General features: G+C 44.9%; 1 protein-coding gene and 1 long non-coding RNA gene across 22 annotated transcripts in view; one reads left to right on the forward strand and one right to left on the reverse strand.

Annotated features, from left to right (window-relative positions):
- Window positions 1-12,229, reverse strand: part of ESRRG (estrogen related receptor gamma) — a 506,557-nt gene that overhangs the window by 273,216 nt on the left and 221,112 nt on the right. The window lies entirely within an intron of this gene.
- Window positions 656-11,713, forward strand: LOC123478232 (uncharacterized). Its single transcript, XR_006653387.3, has 3 exons — window positions 656-2,714; window positions 3,468-3,541; window positions 9,882-11,713. It is a non-coding gene; the product is annotated as an uncharacterized lncRNA (long non-coding RNA).

Raw genomic sequence — 12,229 nt, forward strand, 5'->3', positions numbered from 1 at the left:
TAACCTGCAGTGCAGAGAGCATTACATATTCACAGCTTCTGCGACTAATCGACTGCCCTCCATTGCAATAAAAGACAAGTCTGTTCTGTGCACACCTGTGACCGAACACACCTGGCTGGCGCCCTGCCGGACTTGGGGACAGGTTTCCTCTGATAAATAAGAGGCAGGACATTTTTCTCATTTACCCCTTCCCGGATATCCCCACATGCACTCCTAACAATGGAGCCAAGTCCAGGGAGAAGCGAGAAAATGACATTATCTCCTCATTCCACAAGAATTGCCTTATTAGGGAGCCATGTCCAATGTCTTGTCAAGCACCTCTCTGACTTTTAAGCTACTGGCTTGCTTGTTCTTTTAAGCCTGTTTTAAAGTGTGAAGTATTGAATGATAAAATGTAGTCTTTGGCGCAAATCCGGCCAGGGATAGCTTTTGAAATTCTCCAAAATACTAAGTTATAATTGGATTTTGATGTACAAAATGGCTGAGTAATTAAAAGTTTAGAAAAGAAAACAGTCTTTTGCAGAGTTTATGAAGTGGCAAGCCTATTTCTTATCATGATTGACTGAGAGTCATCCTTTCAAACACGAGCACCCCCGGCATCTGCTCCAGACCAGGAATGCTGAAGGCACACTCCAATTCGCAAACTAGTGTCTCACTGCGGTGGCCTGCCAGCACATATCTGCCTGTGAAATGAACATGCGGACTCGCTGGCCAGGAGCCGTATTAATTTGCCATCGCCTGCCCCACCTTGCTAAGTGAATAGCTTCCACATCTGTCTGCACATGGTCCCGCTTGGAGACAGAGACTGTCCTGGGGTCAGGAGGTCAGTATCCCACAGAATTTGTCACAGCGGCCCAGAAACCTGTCACTGATGACTTGATCCACCTGCCTGCTTCTTACGAGAGTCCCTTTGTTGCCAGGTTCTAGTCCCCCTCCCTGGATATCACGATAGCAATGGCGGGCCCTCCTTCCCACTTCCTGACGAGGTCCGCAGGAAATGCGGGCATCAGTCTCTCCACACGTCAGTGCTGAAAGCTCCGGGCCCAGGGGCAAGTCCTGTACACTTTTCCTGCCCCTGACAGGCCAGGTTTGAGTCGAGGTGCTCAGCCTCAGGCCTCAGAAGAACAGGACGCAAGACTGAGTTCCACCATGACCGGCTTCATACCTGAAGGTTGCTTAGATCCTCCCCTTGGGAAAGGAAAACTGTACAATGTGAAGGATAAAACCCACGTTGGGTTGCTGTACGTGTCCTATAGAATAATGCAGGTGAAGATGGATCATGGAGTTTTCCCAATGCAACGCATTATGAAAAGGGAAATCAGGCCTCTAGATTTGTTAGCACCACGTCAGAGACGGAAAGGAAGAAAGGGCAGCCTGAAAATCTGAGGGGTGGCTTCTCAGTTAAAGTTAATGCAGGACAATTCAGTTAATAAATGAATGAGACAAAACTGTTTGGTTCCCGTGATGCTGGGAGTTTGCCTGGAGGGTGGGTAGAACCACACAGCCTTGGGTTCAAATCCAGTCTCTGCCAGTGAAGAGCTCTGTGGGACCTCAGAGAGCTTGCCTATATCCTATGAAGCTTTTTAGATGGGGAAGGACTTAAAGCAACACAAGTCCTTGTCATCAGCATCCTAATAAGAACCCTCTGCAACTCTAACAACATGGTATCCTCAGCCTACTACAGAAAGACATGGAGTCATAGGCAGCTGAGTCTCCCATCACTTCTCAAGTCCCCAGATTTAAACCGGCCCCACTCGCTTTGGCAAAACCTTCCCAACAAACGAAGCCAGTCTATTGTCCAAGCTGAGGGCTCAGTCAATGGCAACTTCATAGCATCTAGTTAGGAGTATAAATTCCTACTCAAGTTTCTTATGTGTCCCTTGCTAACAAAACTAAGAGAGCGGCACGATTTACCTCAATAGTCTGATACGCTGAGATATCAAAGAAGGGCAGGTAAAGTTCCTTTGAATTTAAGCCGGGTCCTAATGATACAGCCCTCGAGTCATCAGGATCCAAGCACGTGTTTAAGGAAAACACACGCACGGGCAAAGAGACAGACAGACGGCATGCAATCAGTAAGTCAGCACACACTGGATAAAGGTACAGTTCTAATACGATACACATATCTGGGCTTGTAAACACAGAGGACGCTGAAACGCAGTATCAGAATCAAACGTACAGTTTGGACTAACACGTGCAGGCACACCTACTGACCTTGAGTTTCAAGTATGAGCCGTGTGATGTGGGCTCGCGGGGCCTGTCAAGTACAGTTTACCCCTGGCTCAGAGGTCAAGAGTGGTGATAAGCAGAGGTTAATGATACCAATGCCATTAAACTATTAGAATATTATTGGATATCGTGTGAGAATTGTTTCATAAACATTTCCTAATTTCATTTCCTCCTTACACTAATACGCCTTTGAGGTGGATGTCACTGATCCCATTTTGCAGAGAAGAAAACTTGGGAGACCTCATGTTTCTCAATCCAAAGGTCTTGCTCTTCACTGAGGCCACGGTACCTAAATTCCAATTTCAGATGGCCTCCTAGCGTCTTTGACAGAATGGACACTATTACTGCTTCTGGTCTTCAGTGCAGAAAGGACCTTGAAATGGTTCCTCCTTACTTTTCCACACTTTGGTTCTGGAAGGGTTTGTGAAATTCTGCAAGGATCAACCAACCGAGGGATCATGGGCCAGTGAACTTCAGCATCTACGGTAGGGGCAGAATTTTCATGAGAGCCTTTTAAGCTCTTTCCTCCTCCCAGCTGGATCAGGGGGAGGTTGAACCTTGCTGTCTCTCACAGACATTGACTTTGAACCATTGATTGCTTCCAAACTGAAAGAAAAATGCAGCTCAGATGAACAGGTCATGGTCACAGAAGCAGCCTGGGAAAATTATGCCAACAGTGTGTAATTTTGTGTATGATAAAAGAAAGGTGATTTCCATTTTCTCCTTTAGATGTCTGTATTCTTAAAATATTTTACAATAGGCATGCATTATTTTGCTCCTGAAAAAGCTATGTTTAAAATAATATGGTGATCTACTGGCCTTGTGATTTTATCTAAAAAGATGTTTCTAAAATGTTCTCTCTTACTGTACTAAGACACTCGCCTTCTTCCATGCTGATTTTTATAACCTATATAAATGGGATCTGTAGTTGTATTTATCCGATGCTTTCTGGGTTCTCTCCGGATTTCTAGCACCTGACAGTAATGGTGGGAAAGCTATGGTAACATATGTCTCCCTTACCAACTACGTGAACTGAAGTAATTTAACCTCTTAATTTCTTCACCTATAAACAGGAATAATGCACACATCTCCTTGCATTGAGGTGACGTTTCTTACAATTCTCTAGTCCCCCATAGTTTTCCCTCTCCTCTTGATAAATTTGGAACTTATTTCATATCAGTCATTTGACACTTGGACTTTCTTAATTTGACTTTGCCTGTGTTTTCCTGTTTCACCAGTTGGCCAAATGAATAAAATGAAGGGTCTGAAACCGCTTCTGGTGTCAGGTGGAATGGGTGCCGCATGTGGAAAGGTGAGTGCGACCCGGCCACTCATCATCAAGAAGGACAGAACAGACGTGTATAAACAACCCCAATACAAGTTAAACGCTAAGGGACCCAGGAAAATGGCAGGTGAGTTTCAAATAGAGCCAGAAACAAGAAAGAGGTTACATACATGAGGTGGCATCTGAAAAGGGCCTTGGAAGAGGAGCAGAATTGCACAGACTGAAATTTGGGGACATGATCAAGAAAAATGACAAACTCTTAAATTCTCTTCACATCTCCGGCATTTAGTGTTGTGCTTACACCAGCTATTTCCCACTATCGTTCACTATTCTCTGCAGGAAACAACCCTTTCCTGGCTGAAATGGGCAAGGATGGGCCATCTCTCAGGCCCCAAGGAGGAACCAGAGCTTGAATTTGGGGGCAATTTCCCAGAGGGAAGAGCATAGTTCTGTTACAAAGCCAAATTTTCATATGCATTTTGCATATGTAAGGAGGGGTTAAGCCAGTTAATCATCATCATCATCATCATCATCATCATCATCACTTTCATCATAGGGCCACTCACTGGCCACTAACCAGACACCACACTAAATTCTTTCAGTGATATTTTCATACAACTCTTTTTTTTACAAGTACACTATCCCCACTTCGGTGACAGCAAAAACGAGGCAGAACGAGGTGATGAAACATGTTTAAGAAGCCCGTAACTAGTAAGCAAAGAAGCCTGGACTCAAACACAGGCCTGTCTCCCTCTAAAAAGCCTCGTTCTTAACCACGCCACTACACTGCCTTCTCACCTTTCAGAGGATTTACAGGGTTAACCATGGCTAAAATAGCAGCAAACTCGATAGTGCAGACCCTATGGTATCAGGGAAGTCCTAAAAAGGCCATGTTTGAAATGAAAGCATCACTGCAGGGACCAAAATGCACGCACGTCCCCTCAGGGATTTTAGGAACATGTTTCCCTGCTGAAACTTTGAATGCAGCCCCACGACGTATTCATTGCTAGATGCCATTAGGGCTGAGCTCACCCCGAGTGTTCCCAATTCCGGGGCACATTAATAACCCAGTTAATATGAAGTGTGGGGAGCCTCCACGTGGGTGACAAATACGACTCAGCCGAAATTCCTGATCACGGAGGTCGTGGAGGAACAATTTGGTAGATTTCATCAACAGTTCTAATTATGTCCCTGTCAAGCTCAGAACGAACTAATCCATAACGGGGGTGGGGGGTGCTCGAAGACAGTGGCACCGAAGAGTAATTTATGCCCCAGACACAGGGTCCTTTTCGTAGTTAGCGTGCACAACGCTTGACTAACAAATGGCTCCAAAGAGGAATTGATTAGGGGAAACACAGCGTTCTCGGTTCAAGAGGCTTCTCGGGGGGTAAGTTTAGGAGCAGCCATGAGGTGATGACTCCTAGAGGTCTTGTTTGTTCAAGCACCCGGAGTCCAGGGGGCCTGCAGGGGGGAAGATGAAGGAAATCGGCCTCAAGCCTTCCCTGGACTTTTTGCAACTGGCAGGTTTGAGCCTCCGTCTCTTGAGAGGATTTGTGGGCAGACTTTTAACTCGGACAGGAGCGAGGCTGAGTGCACGGAGCCGATGAGGAGTCAACTTACGGAATAGATTTTTTAAAAATAACAGTTCAATCCTCAGATAGCACCATCATCGGAGATACAAGGATATTGTTAGAAGAGGGAAGAAGAAGGGACCCTTTTATGAAGCTATAAATAATGTGCTAATGGAATGCACAAAGGGCTGAGCAGGAGCAGTAAACTGAACCATCACCATAGCCCCCTGCATGCCCCACCCCTGCGACTGCATTATGAGACAGACAGTTAGGAAAGAGGGGGTGACAGGAAGGATTGGGGTGACAGGGGTGTCGGGGGAGGGAACACATCAGGCAATTTTGAGTGATTTTCCACTGTGATCTGTATTGGAATGCAGCTCCTGGTCGCTCCCACAGTATAATTTTATACATGGCATTCTCATTAAATATTTCCAAGCGGGGAGGGCAAGAAGGGGGAAGACTGCTGGGGCTGCTGCCTTTTTTTTTTTTTTTTTTTTTTTTTTTTTGAGTTAAGGCTGGTAATGTTAGCAGCTGCTTGGTTATTATTACTGATCAGTTGTTAATTAAAATAAAATGAAGCTTCTTAAACTTCAACACTGTATTGCAAATTATGCAAAAGACACAACTAATTGCATTATTAGCAGAAATTACATTTAAAAATAGCTCCACACAAAGAACTAAAATTATCTAATCTAAACTTGTTTTTACCAAATGAACCTGAGGAGACAGGGCACGGGAGAACACGGGGGTCTTTCTGCCTCTCATTCGACAAAGGGAGAGGCAGACAGACAGGCAAACACACACATAGAGGTAAGAAAGCCTTAACCTTCATTACTAAATATTAATAAAGATACAGTAGTAAACAAACTTGAAATTACCATAGGTAAACTGTTAGATACCAAATTTAGTCCATTCCCACCCAGGACAACATGATATGCGTTTGGACATAGTTAATTCTCGATCATCTACTAATAATCTTCCAGACAATGAGTTGAGGAAAACTGGGACTATTACTGTTACTCAGGCTTTCCTGTGTCTTTAAAGGTAGGGCCTGATCAAAGATGGGGGAAAAATAAGCTCAAGAATATTGATGAAGATGCCATTCACTGGGCCCTTAACCTCTGCACACATGTATATTTTTAAAGTTAGAAGACTCTTATCCATTTTTTTCCTCTCAAGTTGCGTCTGCCATCACCAGGGTGCACAGCCATGATCTGGCCATATCTGCAGATGATTTCTTCTGCTACACGGAGACTTCCAGGTGCGCACGGACACCTTTGTGGTCTCCCACACTGTCGAAGTGACAATATTTTTACTACGAAACAAGATGGTGCACTTATTTCTACAAGCAAGCACTGCACCCTTGCTTACTGGATACCACTGTGCACTGAATATCATTTTAACTCATTGTTTTCCGTCCAATACCCCCCAGCCCTTATTTTCAAAGCCACAACCATCTCTGCTGAAGAACAGCAGCTACCTAACACAGAGGAAAACACTGTATGGGAAAAGGACAATTCTGATATACATTTCAGGGAATTCCTTCTTGCTCAGCACTGACAGAAGCTCCTGAGCTGAACGGAAAGTTCCTTTTGACTCTTAGTTTGGCTGTGTCTCTCATGTAGGCAGAAACCACAAGCATCTCCCCCTGACCCAGGAGAGAGACAAGTTACACTGGAATGTCATCCTGGTTCAGAGTCACAGACACAGTATAACCCTTTCTGTACAAAGCCAGCCTGAGAAGCACCTTACATCGAAAGACTCTGGAAAGGAAAGCTCACAACTAACTTGGGAAAATGATCATTTGTGCTAATAAACTGTCCCCTGCGATGCTGACCGCAACACACCGAACTCTGGGGAAGACAATACACCTCACTTCTTCATGCTCTTCTTCAGTAAGGCCTTCACCACCATCTTCACTTTTTAATTTCTTTTTCCCCCACAGGCTCTCCACCAAGACTGAGGAGAGTAACAGTGGTCCAGTTAGTTTTCACTTAACTTCATCGATAGGTTCTTTGGCTTTAAGTGAAAAGGTGAATAATGAAACCAATGTTTACCATAGACGTATTGGTACACACAAGAGTTAAGTTCCTCCTGCATCTCGTGAATGCACAACTAAATGACATGGAAAGAAGCAATGTCATTCAAGGACCAGCTTCACCACGTGTTCACAATTCCTCACCACTTTGTTCCGAAGCCCAAGAACGAATCAGTCCACCAAATCTCTTCAGTTATCTCACGGGAGTCCTTGTATACAGTGAGGGCTTAAAAAGTCACCTGTGGATCGACCATTTCAGGAAAATTGCATGTTTTATCAAAAGAACAATAAATATTATACTGCCAATTTTATAAAAATGGCATTTGGTCACATGGCATTTTGAAAGTGAGTAAAGTAGAAGAAAGGTACCAGGTGAGAGAATCCACTTAGCCAGAAGCACTCACTCATAAGACCCACAGCATTTGGTATCCAACTGTAAGGCTCTATGTATCATTATTAGTCTTGGCTACAGTTTAGGGCAGCATACAGCCAATAGCTGTACTAGGCTGTCTACCTGTGCTAATAACAATTACACAATATCTGTGTGTAGATCTGTAGGCTTTATGGGATGTTGACAGTTTCTAAGTAGTTTGGTCATTCTTCAAAATCTGGACTCATTGTTTCTAGGAAAAATTTGATATGCAAATTGGCCAATTAATTCCCTCATTTGGTGTTTTGGGGTTTTTTTTTCCTCCTGTTTTAAGGGAACAGCCAGTAGATACTGCTCAAGGCAACATTTAGGGCAGAGAAAGATCATCTGTCTAAATCAAGGTGGTCAATTCAATTACTGAATGTCTCTCAGTATAGTTGCCCTCTGGCTACTGTAGAACACTGCTCATCTCAAAAGTGTTCTTCAGGGACTTTGCTGGGGGGAAGCCGCAGGCACGGCACTGCTACCCATACCGAGTTCCACAGCACAAGCGTCAACATAAAAATAGGGGTACATGCAGGTGCAGACTGGCCTGGGAGGGCCCCCAACTATCACGTTAGGGAGTTACTCTCTATAGATTGGAGGTATGGGGCACTGACAGTCCAAGCTGAGATGAGACCAGGAGCCTCCGGCTCCTTGTTTGTGGAATAACCACAGGGGCGACACCGTCCGACTAACAGCATGCAGGAGGATGAGATAACATGTCCCCCGTTTGTGCATTCTGTAAACTATAGAACTGATGAGAAAGTGGCCAAGTCAAAGACAGCTGGAAGTTTTTTAGTGTGGACGCTGGAGTAAAGGGTGGACCACTCACAAAATCAGAGAGTCAGGAAGTGATTGCTGGAAAAGGAAGAGGAGGAAACCTGCCTGAAAAATAGGCATGTTGAGCTTCAGGTAGCACATCTGAGCGACTTTCACCAGAATTTGGAAGGGTTATTGGAAATTTGAAGACAGGTCCGGGCTGGGGTGTCCACTGGGGTATTGGATGCACAGACATACGTGTGGAAGCCCTACAGTGGAGGAATGATGGAGACATGTGCTTCATTGACTGAAAGGACAATGTTGGTAAGAAGCAGGGAGAAATCCAGGCACATACAGGGTCATACAATCCGAGTACGAGACAGGGTGGACGAGGAAAGATCCATTGAGTCCAACAGAGAGTTCAAGAACATGAGCACGTGGCCCAGGTCAGTGGACCCCATGACTGGAAAGTCACTAGTGACCAGACAGGCAGCAATGGAAGGGAAGTGGAGACAGCACTGAATCACAAGGGGTTCAGGAGCTGGTTGGGACATCTCAGTGGAGGTCAGGGTCCTGAGACATTTTTATGAGAAAATTGATGGTGAAGGAAATGAGAAGGGCAAAGCAGCTGTGTGAGCAGTTCTCAAGGCGTAGGGGAGCTTTTTCACTTTCTTCCCACAGTGGGAAAGGGGTTGTTGCAATCAGAGGAGTCCAGCCTGTTGGCAGTTGAATCTCAGAGATCGTAGCTCGGGTGGGGATTGGCTTGGGAGGCGCGTGTCACCAGAGAGGCAGGAGAGAGAAGAGGCCTAGCGCTCTAACTCGACAGCGGGTCCAGCAGCAGATTGAAATGCGTGACCAGCTCCAGCCTTGTAACTGAGTCACAGGCTACCCGTAACAGCCTCAAAGCGAGGCTCGAAAACATATAATACTGTAATCTTTATATTACAACATTTTACGACGAACTTTGCTAACGAGATTTTTTTTGATGTCTTGTAAACAAAACAACTGTTTGATTTATTGAAATTTCTACTTTTTATCCCATTGTTCTAGAACTAGGTGTACCAAGCTCAATAGAATCACATTGTTTCAAATAGCAGAGTCTCCAAGAAAAAAAAAAAAAAGTACATGTTCAGTTATGTATTTAACCTCCAAAACAAGTGCAATATTTTGGGAGCCCTAGGACCTGCTTATGCTAGGCGAGGGAGGCAACCAGTGTTGTTATTTTAACAAAAAATCTGGAATGACAAGATTAGAAATAAGAAACTGTTTATCACTAGACTGATTTTCAAAGTTACCCAAAATAGTAAAGGTAACTGGTAGATTTTGGATAATGCGAAGACCCAACTTGGACATTTCAATAGCAAATCATTTCAGAAGCAAAAAGCTTTCTTGTTGTCTCATTTCCTTTACTATGATGAGACCTGCACGCTAACAGATCAGTTTTGTTAGTAAGGAAACCCAGGACAGGGAGAATGAAGTGAAATGGGAAAATTAGGCTGCTCTCTCGCCAGTGAGTTAACACCCACCCGCAGTAAGTCATTGAATTTAACTGCCTGTCTCTGATTATTTTATTTTACTTCTCCACAGCTTCCATTTCTACAATCCCAGGCCTAGCAAGACCAGCATCTCCCCGTGGGAGCCTGGTGCCAACCCAATGGGAGGGCCAGCAAGGCAGCAGGTGAACAGGCACCTTCTCACCTCTCCCTTCTCTGCTGCGTGAAAGCGGCCTGGCGTGAATGAGTTGTATGGCAGCCCCCGACCTTCTCTTATTTTTTTTCTGAGCAGTCAGCAACACCAGCATCGAGTGGTGGGTTGGCCCCGTAACACGACGTGGTGGCAGAGTGCGCCCAGCATGCAAACGTTTTTGGCTAATTTAAAATCCTTGTGCAGCCGAATCAAACATGACAAGACGGTGGCCAGAAGAGAGGCTATTATCCCGCATGGGAGCTGGGGGACGGCTGAAATTGGCTTGTGTGGCAGAAACAAGAGAGAAGAAAAGAAGAGAAGTAACTGAGAATGATAATTTAGATAAAACAGGCTGCTAGATACACAGGTACACACACACAAAGACTCACACACACATCAGAAAAGAAAAGGAGAAAGCTTCCTTGTTTTAGAACAGGGCAGGTCCAGCACAGGGTCACCCTGTAATAAGAAGGAATTCCAAATACACTATCATATAGTAAAGCACTGGTCCACTCGCAGGGGAAGATACAGTAACTTTAAAACACGTAACCTTGTCCACAGAAATCTCCCGTTTTTGGAATACCCAAACTGCCATTTCATGCTTGAATTAATGCGCTACTGTCTAACTGTCATCACTGGGGTAGAAACGGGGAGTCATAAGCTGGGACTTGCCAACCTTGAGTTAAGCCCATAGGTTTGAGTCCGAGGCCCAGAGCCCCCTCAAGTCATTGGGTCCTCAGGACCATTGGACAGTGTGGCAGAGGTGAGGAGGAATTCGTTTGGGAAGGCTACGGGGAGCCCCAAGCAGGCTGATGGGGCCCGAAGCCACAGACCTTGATCACAGCTTCCAGGAGACTGGCTTTCAGTACACAGAGCGAGGACTGACCCGTGGAGTCAGCTGGGGATCAGTCCTTCATAAGACTAACAACTCACAAAGTGGTAACACTCGTTTTGTCTAATAGTTATGGCTGCAGACTTCTTAGCAAGTAGGTTACAAGATCATTCAGCTTTCAGAAGCTTTACATGACGGGTTTTTTTTTTTTTTTTTTTTTTTTTTTTTTAATAGAGCAGATTTAGGGCAGAATATAGCAAACAAGTCGACTACAACCCAGGTTCGGGAGATGAACTTTTTAAAAATCGGGTTCCCCCCAATTATCTCTTCACTTACACCTGAGAAGGCATGAAATAGACACCCAAGCCACTCAGACAGCTGTCCCCGTGGGAAGACATCCCTCTCTCCTGCCTGAGTCCTCCCTTGTAGCTGAGCACCTGGAACCAGGTATGGAGAAGACAGAATGAGATCCCTTCCTACTTGCTCGTCTCATACTTTTCAGTGTCACGTGAACGTTCGTTCTGATTGTGGTAATGGTGAGAGAAGCTGTGATTTGGCCACAGAAATTGGCTTCATTTGTTTTTCAATCCACAAAAGTGTAGGTCTTTCTGCAGAGAGCTGACAGGTGGTTGCCAAAGAGGAAGGGGGTCAGGCACTGGGTGAAAGAGTAAAGGGGTTAAGAAGTACAAACTGTGGTCACAGAGTAGTCACAAAGGATGCAAGGTACAGCACAGGGGATACCTTCAATAATATTGTGGTAACTATGTATGGGGCCAGCAGGGGACTGGAAACATCGGGGGAAAACATTTTGTAAAATAGATGATTGTCTAGCCCTATGCTGTATACCTGAAACCGAGACAAAATAAAGTTGAAAGAAGAAAAAAAGTGCCTGGAACATCTATATCTGTAATATCAATAAATATTTTGCTATTAAAAAAATAGAACTGAGAACTAGGGGGTGATGGATTCCCCCCCCAAATGTGTTATAATCAGAAGAGAGAATGGATGCTAGATGAATAAAAACACAGATTCCACTAAAAAAATTGTTGGTCTTTAGCACATTAAGGTGATGGCTAGGGCCATTTGGAGGAGTCACTCGGTCATCCTGGGTCCCTCCCAGGTGCACAGGAGACGTACGTGTTATTGTACTGCTGCTTGTTCTTCTCTTGTTAGTGTCTTTTCATCACAGAGGTGTGTCAGCCAAGAACCCAGCAGGGTAGAGGGAAAATCAGTTTTCCTCCCTCTCCCCGTATTAACCCCATAGGACTCCCAGTAATGACCCCCAGTGGCCCTTTCCCTTTTTAAGGAAACCTCAGAGCAAAGAACAGTCCTGTGTTCAGGGCATCTGATTCTTAACACCAGGGGCCGGCCATCCAGGCAGCACGGGTTTGCACAGTCTCCTTGTCCTGGGGGATTC

Source organism: Desmodus rotundus, chromosome 10 (genome assembly GCF_022682495.2).
Source record: "Desmodus rotundus isolate HL8 chromosome 10, HLdesRot8A.1, whole genome shotgun sequence".
Lineage (NCBI taxonomy): Eukaryota > Metazoa > Chordata > Mammalia > Chiroptera > Phyllostomidae > Desmodus > Desmodus rotundus.